This window comes from Lynx rufus, unplaced genomic scaffold, assembly GCF_022079265.1.
Source record: "Lynx rufus isolate CCGP_SWC_20201006 ecotype Redwood Valley unplaced genomic scaffold, mLynRuf1.p SCAF_5, whole genome shotgun sequence".
Lineage (NCBI taxonomy): Eukaryota > Metazoa > Chordata > Mammalia > Carnivora > Felidae > Lynx > Lynx rufus.
The window spans coordinates 45710394-45730366 of record NW_025814867.1 but is presented as its reverse complement, the minus strand read 5'-3'; the positions used below and the strand labels follow the sequence as shown (position 1 = coordinate 45730366).

The window sequence follows — 19973 nt, the reverse complement described above, 5'->3', positions numbered from 1 at the left end:
TTTTTAAATGAGTAAAACCAAGAGCCTTGCTTATCAAATATAATATAAGGCTTCAGGAAAAACTACCAAAAACAAAAAACAACTAAACGATAGCAAGGTAACGGATCAGAACTTGATTAAGGCCTTCCACAGCAGATACACTTCAACTAAAAGAAAAAAAAAACACACACAAAACAAAACATAGCTTTGGAAATGTGTGTATATTCTACATGTGACTTTTCCCAGATAGCAGTGACTGCTATTAAATAAACTGCCAAAAGCAAAATGCCTAAAATTGATGTAGCAGACGGCCTCTGCAGTGCAATACAAGAGAAAATTATTAAGAACAAAGACTTGCCCACGGACATTTCCTCTCTTGAGCAATAATGCTACTAAGTATCTATCCAGCAAGGGTTGTATATATTAACACAGACCTGTACTTTACAAATGTCTCTAAATGCAGCTATTGGCAAAAATACTTTAAACCTATTCCTTCATACACATATAGCTAAGAACAGGGCTAAATGAGGTTTGGCTCAAATTATAATATTGAAGTGATGGTAAGAGCTAACATTTATATAGCATGTTTACATATCTTAATGAACTGAAAATGGCAAAATTAGCAGCCTAAACCCTGAGGGAAACCTGCCTTCATTAGACCAAGAGGGCACAGTTTCTCCTGGTCACCAGAAGAGGCTAGGGAACTGTAATCCCTTTCAAAGCACATGATGGGCTTCAGCAATAAATAATATTTACATAGCTTTCATTATAGGAGTAAGTGATGCTGATTTGTCCAGAGATTGGAGACGTAATTACTGGGTGAGGAGAAGTGCTGGAGGGCAAGGGAGCTGAAACTTCATCTTCTACACAAAGAAGTCAACAGATGCTACTGAAAGCCAAATAGTGTCATTTATGTAGAAATTTAAGGGTTAATGCCTAAAAATAATAGCTAGAAGGGAAAGAGGTGGTCATGAGGACATAGAAAAAGGGCAAGGACTGCTATTTTCCATTACAAATTTTATAAAATTATTTGATTTCTTAAAGTACCTAAATGCAGGATTTTAATAAAAATTTTAAATTAGTTTAGTCTGAATTAAAGAAACACACACATACATACATGACGTGATCTAAATTGCTTGGGCTAGGAAAAGAAGAAGGAAAAATAGTGGAGGTCCTCATTTATTAAATACAATAAATAAATCACCTTTTTGTACCTAAAAGGCCTTCCCTTTTCAGTGAGCTGGAGTGTTAGAAGGCAAGGTGCCTATGGATTGCTAAGCAAAAGGGGAATGTGCCAAGCACAGGAAGCCAGACTGGAGAGTCCTGGCAATATGGGGTGACAGAAACTGCAGGAAAATCACCTGCCCTCCTGGCAGACAGGTCAACTTACTCCATGAATAACAGACTCAAGGAACATCAGCACAAGACTCACCTTTCCCCAAACCAGGCGAGATAACGACTACCATCTGTAAAACAGTACAAGGTCTGAGAAGCGGCCAAGTCAGAATTCACATTAAGCCCTATAGGAATTCAGAGGGGTAACCCTTCATTCTCAGGGGTAAGATAAGGAGAAGCTCCATAAACAGTAGACTCTGAACCGGATTCCTGGGGATGCACAAGGGCTCAACAAGTAGAAATGGAAGACAGGCCCTGTTCCAGGCTGAGGAAACATGATGAGAAAGAAAGGCCAGAGGTGAAAAAATAAGATAGATGGTGCGTTTGGAAATGGGACATGATCTAAGACACATCAAAATGCACATTACGTGTTGTCATCACCCCAAGAGGAGAGTGGGGGGCAGGGGTGGGAGACTCCCATGACAGTTAGTTCACTGGTTTCTGGCGGAGTGTAAAACTACAGACATGATTGGGGTGCCTGGGTGGCTCAGTCGGTTAAGCATCTGCCTTTGGCTCAGGTCACGATCTCATGGTTCATGGGTTCAAGCACCGTGTAAGGCTCTGTGCTGACAGCTCAGAGCCTGGAGCCTGCTTCTGATTCTCTGTCTCCTCTCTCTGCCCCTCCCCCATTCACACACTGTCTCTCTCTCTCTCTCTCTCTCTCTCTCTCTCTCTTTCAAATATATTAAAAAAAGTTAAAAAATATTTTATCAACTTAAATATAATTTTTAAAAACGGGTATGTTTCTAAAATTAACTCGTTTATGGGAATATACCCTCCATGTTTAACTGATTTTGCTTATGACAGACTTAAATGCCAGACACTGATATTTAGCTCATTAGTCATGTCATGCCTATCATGCCCCCGAGTTTTCCCAAGTCCTTAGCTTTGTGCTAGTGAATTCCATCAATACTTTTTCCTTATAATTCCCCAAGAGTGTTGAACTCCTAACACCTAAAGATTCATGTTTCAGGCACCTTCAGTTCTCCCTTCAATTTACAAAAGGAATACCATCATAAATGGACAAATTCCTCTAAAAAATAATTTTTCCCCCATTGGCATCCACATGTAGTAAATGTTCCTTTCAAAACTGCAATCATAGGGGCGCCTGGGTGGCTCAGTTGGTTAAGTGTCCAACTTCAGCTCAGGTCATGATCTCACAGTTTATTGAGTTTGAGCCCCACATTGGGCTCTGTGCTGATAGCTCAGAGCCTGGAGCCTGCTTAGGATTCTATGTCTCCCTCTCTCTCTGCCCCTCTCTCACTCACACTCTGTCTCTATCACAAAAAATAAACATTAAAAAAAACTTGCAATCATAAATTGAACCAACTTTCACCCATATAATCCCAAGTATTGGTTTGGGTTAAAATATATACATCTGACTCAGGTTTCTGTGTATCTAAGCAAGTGGTAGCAGTTACTAGACCACAGATGAAATGATTCCTGCAGATATGAATGAATATTCATAAAATCCATTCATTTTTATTATAAATCATAAGCTGTCAAAAACAAAAGTGAGCCCGTTAACTTTAACTGTCCTTTATCAATATTTAAAAGTCTCATTTAGGAAACACACAAGTACTACAAGTAAATCTTGGATGAAATTCAGAGGTCAGCACATCTTCACTTTTAATTCTGTGAGTAAAAATGGTAGGTGCTGAAGATACAAAATTGACACAATATTGGCCCTGCCTTCCTCAGCTAAGGATCTAGCTGGGAGGAATAAAAGGAGAACAATTAAAAAACACAGGTTAAGTATTCAAGGTTGTACCCCAGGGTCCTTACACCACCAGGCCTCCAGAAGAGGCTGACAACTGATAAGTATTAGTTGACTGATTAGATGAACAAACGGATGTAACAATTGTTGATGGAAGGACCAATGGTCTTTTTGGCTAACAGAGAGGAGGGTAACTTTACCAAGTGTGTGGGATCAGGAACAGCTTCCCAAAGTTAGAGTATGGGCCAAACAGCATCTGAAAGCACTGTTTCCACACACCAGAAATTGTCCAGCATACACTGAACCCAGACAAATTTACTAAATTTGTTACGTTATGTAATTGTTTTAGCATGATATAAAAAATAAACACATGAAATCTAGGACTTCAAAAATATTTTTCGATAAAGCTAAACATTTAATTTTTTAAGATGACTCCATGTAAAAATCAGATATAAACAGAGCGGAGGATGTATGGATAAAGCAAAAACTGAGTAGCATGTGAAGAACTGAAACTTCTATAATTATTTTTAATGTTTATTTATTTTTGAGAGACAGCGAGTAAGCGAGAGCAAACGTGAGCAGGGGAGGGGCAGAGAGAGAGGGAGACACAGAACCCAAAGCAGGCTCCAGGCTCTGAGCTGTCAGCACAGAGCCTTACACAGTGCTTGAACCCATGAACCATGAGATCATGACCTGAGCAAAAGTCGGACGCTTATCCGACTGAGCCACCCAGGTGCCCTGAGCTGAAATTTTTTTTTTTAATTTTTTAGTGTTTATTTATTTTGAGAGAGAGAGAGAGACAGTGCGCGAGCAGGGGAGGAGCAGAGAGAGAGGGAGACACAGAATCTGAAACAGGCTCCAGGCTCTGAGCCGTCAGCACAGAGCCTGATGCGGGGCTCGAACTCACGGATCGTGAGATCATGACCTGAGCCGAAGTCGGCCGCTTAACCGACTGAGCCACCCAGGCGCCCCGAGCTGAAATTTTTAAAACAGGGTTTCAACTTAGGATGTCCCAGGAAAAAAGAGAAGAGAGGTATTCCAGGGAGAGGGCAAAGCATAAGCCCAAGCAAGAAGACAAAGACCATAGGTATTGCAGGGAGTTGGAACAAGCAGACAGTAATATAAAGCTCAAGATAAGTAGTGGAAGAAGATGCAAAATGTCCAATCAAAGAGCACTACATCTGCCAGATTCAACAGGATGAACTTACCTTGTAAGTGACAAGGAGCCAAGGGACGTGGCTATACTTGTATTTTAGAGAGATCCCTCTCATGGGTGACTGGAGGGAAGGCACTGGGGAGTAAGTAGACTGGGGTAGGGAATACAAGCTTAATAGGAACCATAAACAAGAAATATTTAGGTGTTAAGAAAATCATCAGGCTTTGGTGATTGGGTATGAGCAGATGAGATCAAGCTATAATTTAATGGTTTATAGCTTCATTGTCTAATAGACAGTAGTACCTAAAAAAAAAGGGCTTAAGTCAGAGAGAACTTTGAGGGAGGTTGTTTTATTTTTGTGTGATAATTAAAATAAGCATGATTGATAATGAGCCTGCTGCCCTAAGAAAAAGAGAAAGAAATCGGTAAAATGAGTAAATGTTCAAAGTGGATAGAATAGAGGAGACTCTGGCCCCCTTTCTCCTGAGATGACTGCATTAATAGAGAGTGCTATGTAAGAATAACAAATCCCAGCAACAATTTGTTAAATGACGAAGGAATCCAGAAACTGGGGTCAAACAGGGTGCTTGGAAACCAGATTTAAGAGGAAGGGGTAACGTAAAGAAAGATTAAAGTCACAAGAGCCTCAATTCAAGGTTGGGAATGTGTGAGGATAACAGAGTAGACCAGGCCCCGCCAATCGACCCCCTGGAACTGGGTCCAGGTAGAATGGTCAATCACACAGGTCCAAAGGAGACGGCATCACCTTTCAATCTCTCTCCTCACTTGACAGCTATCTTGGCCTTGGCTGATCAAGACTCCTAGGTGATCTGCCTACTTGCAAAGCCCTCCCCCTCTCCCCTCTGCTAACTGAAAGTGGCAAGTGTTCTGGTCTATTTTACTCTCAACTATTTTTTGATTTTCCAACAAGTTTCATGGAGTTTAGTTGAAGCCATGTGAAGTATAATTTGAAAATCCTTCCCAATAAACACAGAAGCTATTCTTACAACAGCTTCCCAGGAAGAGGTCACAGCTAGGCATGGGAAAGATCTAGCCTCCTGCTGACTGGAGCTCTCGCTTGCTCTGTTGCTCTCCCCTTTCTCTCTGTACCCAGTTTCATACCACGCCTTGCTAATTTGCAACCCTAAGCATAAAGTGCTTACACTTACACAAGCACATAGTAGAGCTGGGTTCCAAAGAGGACTGGGCATCTGTAGTACTTGACATTCAGGCCTTTGGCAAGATGTCAGCATTTCATCGAGTACTTTAAATGTTTTGGTCTGAGAGCTAATATAGCATTTCCTCACTGGTCAACACGAGCAGCCCAAGCAGAAAGCTAAATCTATTTCCCTCAACACCAGATGTTACACTCCATTGTTGATCCAGTCTTGCCTACGGAGACAACAGGAGGCTGGAAAAATTGGTAAGTAAAAACGGTCCATTCAGTGCAGAGTATATTTAAAGAATATTTGTGATTCCAATGTGAAATGGCTGTTTGTGCTCATGATGTCCTAAATTGTTTTTTTCTCATGGATTAAACGATAAATGACAGATTTATCAGTGAGATCTGACTTTTCCAGGTTCAAAAACTAAACTAAGTCCAATTAACTTTTCCCTGTAAATGTGCCTTTTAATTGCATGGAGCAGGATTTTCTTCCATGGGCTCACGCATTAGACTTTAAGAAATCCCTGTTTTGTTTTGTTTTTTAATTTGTAAACTTATGGCTTGTAAAACATAAGACAGTGTTTGTGTGTGTGTGTGTGTGGACAGTGGGTTAAAATCCGTTCGGGATATGTTAAGGAGCAAGGATATAGCTCGGCTATGATGTAATCTTCCAAGCTAAGGGAGTCCGATAAAGAAGTGAAATGCTGAAGAGAAAAAAAAGGCAAAGCAGCTTTGGTTTAAGAGAGCAAACTGCCACAAACTCACAAAAACTGAAACCAAAGGTAAAATACTTCATGCAAGGAAGGATGTGAAGTCTTCTCTGAAACCTAAACACCTGAGCTGCTCGTGTAGATTTAATGGTGACTCACAACTAATTTTCACAGGGAAGACACACGAATAAATAAGCCTCATAGTTGCTATTTTAGTTTTTTTTAATATTTAAGGTTTTGTTTTTCATATATTGACTCTTAATGTCTGGTTTCGTCTGAGATTTCCCAAACATTTAAATATCAAGTATTCAGAAGTTTTTTGGTTTTAAGTTGTGGATGGCAAGGACAAAGAATGTAATTTGTGCAGCTTATTTTTGCTTGTTTTTTTCTAGAAACTGTGTAATAAATTTCATAAAATGTAGACTGACAGATAATTTTAAAACTAATGCTTAGAATAAGTTAAAACTTATGCTGAGAACCCACTCCTTATACTTCCCAGCCAAAAAAGCTTTATAAGAGCTCCATTTATTGGAGAAATTCTAAGCATACTGTAACTGAAAGAAGACAGTGATAGGATAATTTACAAACCACAAGTATCTCCCTACCTGCCATCAAAAATATTTTAAAAGTCACAAAATTTAGTGATTTTAAAAAGCTATAATAATAACTCTTCTTAATAAATGACTCTCTAAATGAATAAAACGCAACCTCTTAAGTCTTCTAATTCATTTTTACACCTACCAACTTTCTTGCCAGTTTTCCCTCTTAAAGATAGCATCCATGGGGGGGGGGGGGGGAGGGCGGAATCTCTCTATATCTGTAGTTCTCTTTCTGTTCTAGACAGCTTTCCACATCAGCCCCACCCATTATAGGGGAAAACATTTCTTCACCTTTGGTGCTTCAACACAAAACAGTTCACTACTGTTAGGGATTACCACGTGTAATCAAGATCATCTGAGAAAGAAAATCCAGAGTAAAAGTTGGTTTTAAAAAACATAACCAAGATCTAGACTTACTTACATTTGGCCATATACCCTATAAATTACATAGATTTTTTTTTTGTTAGCCATTCATATGCAATCTTACTAATACCTATTAAATGTATTACACTAACCATATGAAACTTCCATTTTTGTAGGCAAAAAAAAAAAAAGCCAATTATTAACAATTTTATATGACTCAATCTAATAAAAAAAGGAAGAGAGACATAGTCTCAAAAGGCAGTCCCAGAAGTCAAGGGTGATGCAAAAAAACCTTTAATGGTATTTTACATAACTTTTATATGACAGTGAAATCCAAGACTTGTAAATAACAATTCCAATGAACCCCCATAGATACAGCCCTCTGCTTTTAAAGCTTTGCATAGATATTATCAAGACTGGATGAAATTAAACACTGGATGTCTCCAGCAGCCAAATTACACTGGGAAATACCTTAAATTGCTGGCTCTGTTCAGTTAAGAAGCTAGGGTCCAGGGAGGTTCATCGACTCAAACAACACAACACAGCTAATGAAGGCCTACGATGGGTCTTAAAGGAAAAGGCCATCAGGCTTCAAATCTTACCTCTGATCTAACAAGATGAATGTGCCCAATAAAAATTATAATTTATACATAAACATAAGTTGGAGATGTGAAAGAGCACAGGACTGCTGAGCCTCTTTACTAGCTGTTTACACAACAGTGGCAACAATCACACTGCATAAAATATAGTCAATATTATGGGGACTCAGATTTTTATAGAGGCAATCTTATATGGTAGAAAAAGCAGGGCCTCTGAATGCAGCAGGCCAGCTGAATTTGAATCTACCGTGACCTTGAGCTACGCCTGCTTGTCAGCTCTTTTGCCTCTATGACCCTCCTCTGTTCCATAACCAATATAACATGACAATAAAGCTATCGCCCCACAGAGCTGCTAAGACAGTAATTGAGACACGTTCATATCTGGCACAGAGCAGCTATTTCAAAAAAAAAAAAAAAAATCTCTCCCCCATCCTTGCTAATAACCTATTATGTTAGAGATAGTACTGGAAAGATTAAATAAAACCTCACAGGAAATTTCTTCAGTTAGTATCTGATACTCACAGGGCCAAATAAGAAATCGCAAATAAGGGAACATGAATACTTCTCCCAATTCACCTCCTATCACTTCAACAGAAAACCGGGTAATGTACCAACACACAAGTAGCAAGTATCTATTAACGTATGTCCACTGAACAAGCAAACCTGTCCTTCCCGGCCAGACCTGTGGGCCTGATAGCTAGAGACCTGGAGATCAAGGGACTCAGAGCCCTGAGCCACACAGTGGTAGTCCTAGACAGACAGAGGTGAGAAAACGACATGAAGGTTATTATTTGATTAATTCACATACTTCATGGATGCATGAATAACCAAATAAATAGACAACCTTATCAAAAACTCAAGAAAAAAAGTAAAATTAAAGATATTCAATCTGTAGGAGTTACAATGATAGACTGTGAAGTTTTACCTATTTTTAAAATTTAATTATCTTTATAAAAGTGTGGTATCCTTTTTTTTTTTTTTTTGGTATTTACAGACCATCCAGTACATGATAAATTAAGGCCTAACATCAAATAAGCAAACTAACCCCCAAAAATTCTTATTAAAAAATACAGTAAAATATATCTTAGCCAGGAATTCTCAACTTCTGGTCTCAAGATCCTCTTTACAATATTCAGAAGCCCAAAGAGCTTCCATCTGTATAAGTTCTAGCTAACCATATTTACTATAATAGATATTAAAATTGTTGAATTTATATTTGTAGTTCATTTTAAAAGGTGTCAACTGTTAACAGGAATAACACATTTTTTATAAAACAATAATTTATTTAAAAAAGCTTTAATTGGAAAGGTGGTATTATTCTACCTTTTTGCTTGCCTCTTTAATATATGAACTAGGACAGATTCTCATATCCACTGCTTCATTCGATCAGTTTCAAAATGTAGTTTTAATTAAAGTATATTAAAGAAAATCTCATCTCACACAGATATGTAATAGGAAAAGAAAGAAGTATTTTAATAGCCTTCTGGATTTTTTTTCTTTGGTACCACAACAAATCTCAAAAAGTGGTTGTTTCTTAAAGGTTGTCTGCAATGTAGAACCTAAATCCTTATCAATGAATATTCTTTTTGCATTAAAATCCTTTAGTCTAACTTAGTCTTTGAATTTCTTTTTATCTTTATTTATTATAGAGAAAGACAGAGTGTAAGCGGGGGAGGGGCAGAGAGAGAGAGGGAGACACAGAATCCGAAGCAGGCTCCAGGCTCTGAGCTGTCAGCACAGAGCCCAACGTGGGGCTCGAACTCACGAACTGGGAGATCATGTGAGTCTAAGTCTCAACTGACTGAGCCACCCACGCACCCCTCTTAGTCTTTAAATGAATCTTTGACCTGTGCTAGATTTTATAACATCACGTAATCAAGTCATTGGAGATGTACTGTCAATTCAGATGTATACTCTTTATTATATAAAAATCAAAAAAATGGTCTTAATATTGACACTGATCTCTAAGTACTGGGCAGTGCTATTTTCTTCCATTGATGAAGGTTCAGCTCATCCATTTTTGAGAAAATGTCGCCAAATACCCAAGTCAGTCTGAATTACTATAGTCTGTGTGTCATTCTTTCAAGTAAAAAATGGTGTTCCAGCAAAAAGCATCTAATTCAGTTCATGGCTCACATGGCTTAATCACTCAAGTGTTGTTCCTCTAGACAACCACCAAATAAGGCTGAAGCTTCATGAACAATTCCTATTCTGTCATGTACAATGTTTTAAAGACACATATTTAAAGGGTAAGATATAACCAAATTAACAATATATATTCCTTCAACACTGTAAAGTGCACTTGGCCTTTTCTTCTCCTGGTTACTAAGAATTCATAGCAGTAAGGTATGCAGTGACTACTGAACAGATATGTGCATGGCCCTGATTGGTGCTCAAGTATTTTATATACCCTGGCTTTTGCACCATTCATACAAATGTCAGCACAATGAGTAAAAAAGGCAAGTAACATGTTAGTATTCTTTTCAAGATGGGTTGACTTCATGGCCCCCGTGAAAGGGTGTCAAGGAACCCCACGGTCTAACAGACCATATTGTGAGAACTATTATTTTAGACTTTGAGATAGAAAAATTTTCTTTGGATACTAAAAACACTAACTCAAAACAAAAATAATTTGACTATATTAAAATCTGTAACTTTTGGGGGCGCCTGGGTGGCGCAGTCGGTTAGGCGTCCGACTTCAGCCAGGTCACGATCTCGTGGTCCGTGAGTTCGAGCCCCGCGTCGGGCTCTGGGCTGATGGCTCAGAGCCTGGAGCCTGTTTCCGATTCTGTGTCTCCCTCTCTCTCTGCCCCTCCCCCGTTCATGCTCTGTCTCTCTCTGTCCCAAAAATAAAATAAACGTTGAAAAAAAAAATTTAAAAAAAAAAAAAAAAAATCTGTAACTTTTGTTTATCAAAATACACCTTCAAAGTGAAAAGACAAGTTATAATCTAGGAAATGTATTTCACCATATATACACCTAACAAAGCAGATTATCAACACTATTTGAAGAATTTCTACAAATCAATAATAGCATAAACAACCCAACATAAAAATGAGAAGATAATGACTAGACATTTCATGGAAATAATCATTATATGAAGAGATGCCCATATCATCAGTTATCATGGAAATGCAAATCAAGGCTACAATATAGTATCACATCATAAACAAAACTTTAAAAATCTGAGAATATGAAATGTTGAAGAGGATATGTATCGACAGGATCATTACACATTCTTAATAGGGGTATAAACTGGTGCAACCACTTTGGACCATAGTTGGCACTGTTTCCATTATTTTGACATTCCTATACCACATGAATTTGCAATTTCACTTCTAGATTTATACCTACAAGAAAATCTTTCCTATGTTCGTCAAGATAAACTATGGATATACGTCTCAGCCAAGTTTACAAGAGCAAAAGCCTAGAAACATCCTAAACACAGGAAATTAGTCACAGTCACCAAGACAAATAATTTACAGCAATACTCAATACCATGGATGATATGTGATAAGATAAGGTTAAATCGCTAAAAGATAATATAAGGCTTTTAAAAAAAACAAAATCACAATTTCATACACATACATACCACAGATTCACACTTACTTTTAGGAACACAGACATTGCAGAACACTATAAAACAAGAAAGCAGGAGAATGACGAAAATAGGATTCAGGGTACATAATGGCCAGAGGTGGCATATGGGAAAGAGGACAGAGCCTTGAGGTACACATAGCTTTTTACCCTCTCGCCTTTTGTTTCACTTATGGAGTTTAAGGAAAATTATTAATATGATTAAAAGTAACAAAATTAAAATTTATCAAGTCAAACTTGCATCAACTTTGCATAAGAATATTTCATAAATTAAAGATTATGTAGATCCGATTTTATTCCCCAAAGATTTAAAAAGCTATCTGTACATTTTAACCTCTTGCAGATAGAAACTTTAAAACTCTAGAGGTTCTAAACAGATTCATAATTTGACAGTTAAGTAAATCAACTCAATTTAACCAAAATTCGTAAATTCACTAAGTATCTATTGAACTTTTACTGTCTGCCAGGTAAATAACTAATTTAGCAGTGAATAAGAAAATTAAGTCCTGTTCTCATGAAGGTTACCTTTAAGGGGGTGATGGAGACAGTAAGTTGAAAATTAAATATTATTTATTTATTTTTTTAATCTTTATTTTTGAGAGAGAGAGAGACAGTGTGAGCAGGGGAGGAGCAGAGAGAGGAGGAGACACAGAATCCGAAGCAGGTTCCAGGCCCTGAGCTGTCAGCACAGACCCCGACGCAGGGCTTGAACTCATGAACCGTGAGACCATAACCTGAGCTGAAGTCAGATGCTCAACCGACTGAGCCACCCAGGAGCTCCAGATATTATTTTACATAATAAAGACACGTATGAAGAAAATAAAACATGGTGGTGCTAGGTGCAGGTGCTAGGTAGGAGCTTGGCTGTGTCAGATGTCATGAACAGAGAAGGGCCCCCCTAGAAGGTGATGTTTTAACGCGGACCAACAGGGGGCAGCCACACTAAGATGCTAGAGAAGGACAGCCACAGACAGGGCTATAAGTACTTCTGCCTCAGTGAGTTTTGTATCTTTACAAAACTGGGCTACAACACCACTGTGGGGACAGCAGGAAAGCAAATTCACCCTGGTATTCCTGCTGGTCCTACGTAGTGCTTGACAAAACTCAGTCAGTGATGTTTGCAGACCCTTGCCAGTAGCCCCTACCAGTTTAAAAGGACCAGAAGCCATTTGGGATTTACTGGGACAGAGAGAAAACACGTATGTACCTAGCTCAGAGCTTTTTCTGGCACTGAAAAGGAAAGGCACGGGCAAGGAAAAGCTCAAGGGGATAGCTAAGTAGTAAAGCTTCCACTTTTATCTTTTTTGTTCGACTGGGCCAAAATATCTAAGTAGCACAATAATCTACGTTTATAATAAACATTGATTTGCCTAAGGCACCAAATATCTACTGTTTTACCTTCCCCACGTCCCCCGCCCCATACACACAAATACACTTGCACTTTTTCCACAAGCTACTCATGTCAGTGACATCCAAAAACCAGAAGAAAGCTTGCTGGCACTTTTGCTACTGTAGGCCGGACACACTTGTGTTCTAGGTAAGAGTCACACAGCTGAGGAGAGGCCTCTGCTCTCCACCAGGAGAGCAACAGTGGAACCTGGCTGAGAAAAGTGGGAGCAGGATCAGCTGTATTAGTTATGCTGAGGTAGTATCTATCTGCCAGGCCTCTCCCAGCCACGTCCTAGAAGGGAGGCCTGAAACCAAGGTAAGACCAGAAGGTTAAATGCTGCAGGCAGTGAGGGCTCAGAGGAGCTGAGCTGCCCGTGTGAGTGCTCTGGTTTCTACCTCAGGAATTTGCTCAAGCCACTAAGCTCCCTTCACCTGCTTTTTTCCTGTGCAATGTAAGAATGTTTCAGGTCATTCATCAGAAATTTATACAATTCACACTATGAAACATTTTCCAAGTCAGGTCAAAATACAAAGCTCTCTCTCCATGCAGAACAGACAAACCAACAAAAACAAGTCTTTTCAACAGGAAACAATACAACCCTAGCAGGTAAGGCCTTGGAATGACACTGACCTGGATTCAAATCTCAGTTCTACAACATGCTAGTTGTAACATCCTGGACAATTTATTCAGGCTCTCTAGACATCCGTTTCTTCAACTATAAAGTGGGATTACTTTTATCAGAACAACATGAGGATTTATTCAAAAGTACATAGCTGTAGTTCGTTCATTCAGTGTTGCATAAAATTACACTATGTTTTTCTTTTACACATTCTCCTACCAATAATCATTTGAGCCAATGCCCACATTTTTGCTCTATCACTTTCTATGTTTCAAGAAACACTTGTACATGTTTCTCAATATGCTTCTATAAAAGGTTTTTAGGGCATATACCTAGGAATTAAGATGCTTGGCTAGAGGGTAAGTAAATGCTCATCTTTTCAAGTACTTCCAATTCTTTTTCTAAAGTGATAAACTTGAGACACATAATGCTGAGCTGGGGATTTTTAAAAAGTCCTGGAAGACAGTATATAGCACGAACAATTTTAGAATGCAATATATATGCTTGTATGGATTACAGTCATCTGTTTAAAGGGCAGAAATGAAAAACACAGAACTCAAGACAGGGTTCCCTCTGGGCAGAGGGAGGCAGACAGCCAGGGAGGAGCACAAAGGTAGACACAGGTGGCTCTGGCTGTCCAGTCAGCACTGTGTTCTTTTTACTGTGCTTTACCTTAGGTTACATAAATTCTTCTCAAAGTAGGAAACAGTCCCTGAAAAAGAGAAAATACTTCAAAAAGCAATTAGCATCGCCTGTGTCCAGTACAAGGTAAAGTTCCCAATGAATGGCAGTTGTCGCTATAAGACGCGAGGAGAGGGAAAGGGATGACGAGGCACAGTGGCAGCTAACGCAAGGCACGATGGACTCGGTTGAGGGAAAAGCTCTTCCCGATGGAGGTGAATCAATCTGCCTCCTCAACACCCAGGACCGTGAGTGAGCCAGAAGTGCAGAAAGTGGGGGTCCACTGTGCAGAGGGGAAGTAGATGAGGCTGCTCGGGGTCGAGGAGCAGACACTGAGCTCCAAGGGGGGCAGGATGCACCCACAATACAATGATAATAAGCGCCCAAGGAATATTTTATAGGCAGTTCGCTTTACTGATGTTGGTTTTCAACAGTGTTCTAAACGAAGATTATTTTGGCTTAGAAAACTAGGTAGAAAGAGGAAAGAAGATGGCAAAGAATAGAATAAGAAAACCCAATTTAAGGACAGGTAGAAAAGCTTCCAAAGGTTAACAGAGGAAAACAGGCAGCAGGGTAACAGATGTGTCTAAGAGACTGTTGAGTACCTGCTGTGTGTCAGGCACTGAGCTCAGGATTCTTCCCTCAAAACTAATACACACACATATATCACATGCACATGTGCATATGCATACACGTGTGTATGCACATATACTATAATATATATCATCCTAAAAGTATAATACACAAGCATATATATACGCACACATATACTTTCTTTTCCTTCTACTGAACCTCTTCCAAAATGTGCTGCAGGCATTATGACCCTCCCATCCTAAATACTTCGATATGCAACTCAGAAGAGTAAGAATATTCTCCTGCTTAACCATACCATCATCACACCTAGAAAGATTAACTCAAAAATACTAACACAGGGCCTATATTCAGATTTACACAACTGTCCCAAAACAATTACTATAGCTCTATCCTCTACTCCCTCAATCGCCAATCACAACCACACATTACACATTACACATTATTTCTCTTTGGCCTCCTTTGATCTAGAACTGCTCCCTCCCATCCAATCATGTTTGTTCACTTTTCATGACATTCATTTTTTTAGAATCTAGGCAAGTTGTTTTACAGAATGATCCACATTCTGATTGTTCATCCATGATCAGCTTTTTGACAGGGCACGTTGTATACATCTAAATAAATCATAATGTCAACTTATCCCACTTGGGGTAAGTCTGATCATTCAGTGACAGCTAGATATCCCTGCTGAAAAGGATCAATTTTTTCCTTTAGTATTCTAAATGATCTGAGAGTGATACTTTTAGACTAGAACATCCTGTTCTCCCACAGCCTTTTATCGACTGGCTTTTTGTAACTACTGAAGACTGTGTCCTCATCAGTTATTACACTGAGGCTGAAAATGGTGATTTTCTATCATTCATTCTACATTTTCTAGCTGAAATTATGTAAAGAAGAGCCTCCCCTTGTCTTCATCCTCCATTTGTCATCCCTATTCTTAATATCACTCCCCCCTCCTTTTTTTTAAAAAGTATAGTTATTTTGAGAGAAAGTGTGTGTGAGCAGGGGAGTGGCAGAGAGAGAAAGAAAGAATCCCAAGCAGGCTCTGCAGAGGCTCAATCCCATGAACCATGAGATCATGACCTGAGCCAAAATCAGGAATCAGTTGCTCTGCTGACTGAGTCACAGAGGCACATCAAACACGCACACTTTTTTTTTTTTTTTTTTTTTAAGTAGGCTGCACGCCCAGCACAGAGCCCAACTCAGGGTTTGAACTCACAGCCATGAGTTCAAGAGTCAGATGCTTAACCTATTGAGCCAACCAGGCGCCCCTTGCTTTCCTTTTCTTAATATCACTGTCAACTCCTGAATTTGGTTTGTTTTTCCAAGTATTTTGATCTCGTCATTCCTGTTGATATCCAAATTGTCAAATTTAGAAGTATCTCCAATAGCAGTTTCCGTGTTTTGACATGTCCCTATCGGGCTGAGCGCTTCCTTGCTTTTTGCCCAACTGGTTCATCTCAACTCACTTGTACTTTCCCTGTGCCTTATTAAAGTCAACCATTTCTCCAAGAAGCCCGGGGTCCTTTCAGTGGGCAGTGATACTTAGGAACAAGATGAGCTCACTAATACTGGGAATCAGTATTTCTTTGCCTATAGAGGGTTTTTACCTTTGTTATTGAAGGATGGAAAAGGCTTGAGCAAGTTTATAGCTATGGGGCTATCATGACTTCTAGACCTACCAATTTTTAGTCTGTTTTATTAAGGACTTACGCAGGTTTATACCTCACAGGAAAATCACCACTAAACAGAGAGAGATACTAACAGGCTGTGAGTTCAAACCCTGAGTTGGGCTCTGTGCTGGGCGTGCAGCCTACTTAAAAAAAAAAAAAAAAAAAGTGTGCGTGTTTGATGTGCCTCTGTGACTCAGTCAGCAGAGCAACTGATTCCTGATTTTGGCTCAGGTCATGATCTCATGGTTCATGGGATTGAGCCTCTGCAGAGCCTGCTTGGGATTCTTTCTTTCTCTCTCTGCCACTCCCCTGCTCACACACACTTTCTCTCAAAATAACTACAAGAGAAAAACAATAATGTATAAAGATTAAAAAGAAGTCTAGAGTAGGCTGCATTTAAAAAAAAAAAAAAAAAGCATAGAGTAAAACCAAACCAGTCCTGGTCCAAGCAAGTCATTAACATAAAACTGCAATGGAACACACTTGTGAGCTGGTTATGATTAGACTTCTCACATATGGACGTTACAGCTAAAAAAATAATGAAATGCCATCTAAGTGCTCCCATGCAGCATGGCAAGACATGACATGAATTTCTTATAATGTACTTGATGGACTCACATTGAATCCTATTAGAAAAGTGAAATAATCACAAATGTAATGGTCTAAAAGCGAAATACACATTCAACAATGGATCCCAACCTATGGACCACAAAAGGATGGACCTTCACAAAAGGAAAGGTCTTTTACCTCACCTGTACTCTAAGCACCATCTTTAAGTTGCATAAAACTCCATCTTTCACATTTAAGTTCTACCCATTTTGAGATGAATATAGTTACTTCATTATCATATGTTGTATTATAAAAATACGAATTCGTTTACAGAATTGCCTAATTCAAGGAATTGTCATGATGCATTTTATTAAAAGCAAAGGTCATTGATTCTTCCAAAACGGAGGAAGTAGATCAAACATTAGGTTTTCAAATGCATGTATCACTCTTCTGCAGTATTCGCACTCCCACCCAAAGTCCTGGATATCCTTCTTCTTGGGCTATGTGAGGCTGATTCTTGAACAAACCTGCAGGTGGTTGATATTTAACTAAGTAGTTAAAAGTGTGGGTTTCCCAGAAATGAAAACCTGTTCCCCATTCCCATAGCAAAGGGATACGCATTAATGCCCTGAGCCCCAAGATCTGAACATCTGAGTACTGCATGCCTAACTGAGAAATGCAAACATCATCTCAGCGAGGCAAAAGGAGGTCAAAGATTCATTTCCTTGCCTGGCCCTGGGGAATAGAGCCTCATAGTTTAAAAAAAAAAACAAAAAACAATGCGGCAGAACAGGCTGGAAAAAAGTCAGGAATCCAAGTAGCTCAACCTAATTCCAGACCTAGAAAGGAATCATTTCCCAAAATTAGCAAGACCAAAATTTCATAGCTTTATGCCACTTTCATCAAAGATTCAGGCTTCTGGGGATTGATTGCTGAGTAAGACTGTGAAATATTTGGGCTTCCCTCATTCCCTATTGCCAAATGCCACTTCCTGTGAGGACAATAGGGGGACCATTGGAAGCACAGCCTTCCCCCCATCCTCCCCAACACAAGCACTTTTGAGCCAGATACCCAAGGAGGTTCAGAGCACTTAGCAAACAATCTACAGTGCCTCCTATAGCTCTCATTCAGGTGCAGAGCATCAGCTGAAAGTGAACATGAGAAAGCAGGGGGAACCGTGTAGATGCGTCACCCAGGGGAAGTCCTGGGCAGACTGAAAGTCCCAGGGACATGGGATTATTCCATTGTCAGCTGAGTCACTCCCTGAACCCCCACTGTTCCCTCTGAGTCACACACTACCAAGCACCAGGTTATTTGATTCTTAGAGGAACAGGAACCCTATGAGGCAGCAACCACTACCCCCCCATTTTAAGAGAAGTAAAGACAGAAACACGGAGGTACTTAGTAACCCACGGCTATTAAATAATCAAGCCGCATTTCTAACCAAGGTCCACTACGTCCAACAGGCATGCTTTTAATCATTATACTGCACTGCACTGTCTGCCTGTTGCCCCACCAGTGCAGACAAGACAGTCCACTTCACATTCTGAGACCTAAGGATTTGAATTACCTACCGTTGATGAGCTACTCAACATAGAGTTAAGACTGTAAGTGTTAAGACAGCACCAAAGAGAGTGACTAAATTCTCTCTGTATATCAAAATGATATCAAATATACCTACCACTTAGAGGCTATTCCAGTGATTTTCAACTTAGGAACATTTAGAAATGTCTGCACACTTTTTGTTGTTGTTGTCATAAATCATGGGGTGCTACTGGCACCTAGTGGATAGAGGCCAGAGATGCAGCTAAAAACCCAGTAATGCAAAAGACAGCCTACCTACAAAGGGCTGGAATTCAAAAAAAAAAAAAAAGAAAAGAAAAAAAAAGAAAAGAAAAAAAAGTCAATAGTGCCAAGGTTGAAAATCCTTAGGCTATGCCAAAAAGTGTAGGTGAAAACTCCTCACTAATCCATCCTGACAATCCAGAGGCTAGTGACAGTTGGCCATTTTCATGGCCCCAGACCTTTGGCACCTGTGCTACACCTCACTGTCCACCACCTCCTGTAATCAGATAAGATATGCAGACACACCTCTGAGCTCTTAGGTGTGCCAGGCATACACTTTGCTACTAGCTCTGCTAAAAGTATTTTAAGAGAAGTGGTTAGAATTAACAGTAAAAACTAGGTTTGAACATTATCAGTTTACTGTCCATACTAACCCACTGTCAAATTATCATACATAATTGAAGACTGGGTCTCTTTGCAGCAGAAACACAGATCTTTGATTCTCATGAGTGTGAGTCTGTGAATAGGGAGGCCCAGGAAGAAAGCCTAGCAGTTAAGATAAAACTGAGCTCAAGTACTGGAAGTTCTCAGGTGTCTGCAATTCAGCCCAAGAAACGCAGACAGCCACTTCTAATGTGAAAACTAATTAGCACTGTTCCTCATTGGAGGTATGTAACCTCAGCATTCACCCAATTAGAAGTTAAACTAAAGCATGTTTCTCATTCACCAAGACTCTAACTGAAGGTGAAGTCAATGGGCCATAGTGTCAGGAGTTAGGAGGATCAAGTCAGATCTAATCAAGACCTCATATCTACTACAAGAGAAAACTAGCTAAAGGGGACAAACAGGAACAAGCAAAGCCAGAGACCCCAGGGAGTCCTTTTGTGGCATCCAAACCATACACAGCAGCCCTGGGTCTCCCCCAGCAGCACAGTCCTTAGCACTTACTGGTTAGTGTCCTTGTTTTAATCACTGTAATGAATGCTCCAATTCTATACCTCCCCTGGCACATCAATGCAGAAGATAGAAAACTTAGTCAGAAGTCACCAACCCATTCATTTGTCAACACTTTCAAAAACTGGCCAAGAAAATGGAGGTTTATCCATGCTGTGGTACCTGGAGTCTAATTGGAAAAACTGAAGATATGCACACCTTGCAGACCTTCAAAATCTAGATAAAACACAGGACATGCATACTTGCAGACTCACACACAAGAGAACCGGCCCTCAAAAAAGTGCTGGCTGAGTGATTCCTAAAGACAAGACTCCTGGGGTGTCTGAGTGGCTCAGTCAGTTGAGAATCTCACTTCAGCTCAAGTCATGATCTCACGGTTTGTGAGTTCAAACTCCACATCAGGCTCTGTGCTGACAGCTCAGAGCCTGGAGCCTGCTTCAGATTCTGTCTC

General features: G+C 39.7%; 2 protein-coding genes across 4 annotated transcripts in view; one reads left to right on the top strand and one right to left on the bottom strand.

The window, feature by feature from the left end:
* Window positions 1-19973, bottom strand: part of MED12L (mediator complex subunit 12L) — a 336181-nt gene that overhangs the window by 175873 nt on the left and 140335 nt on the right. The gene's annotated exons all lie outside the window — the stretch shown is intronic.
* The window catches only part of P2RY14 (purinergic receptor P2Y14), a 56844-nt gene that overhangs the window by 24189 nt on the left and 12682 nt on the right, over window positions 1-19973 (top strand). Inside the window, exon 1 of one of the 3 annotated variants that reach the window (XM_047100066.1) lies at window positions 5006-5670. The exons of the other annotated variants lie outside the window; for them this stretch is intronic. The gene's annotated coding sequence lies outside the window, so the exon portion shown is untranslated. Of the gene's footprint in view, window positions 1-5005; window positions 5671-19973 lie in introns of those variants that run through there. 3 annotated transcript variants of the gene reach the window in all.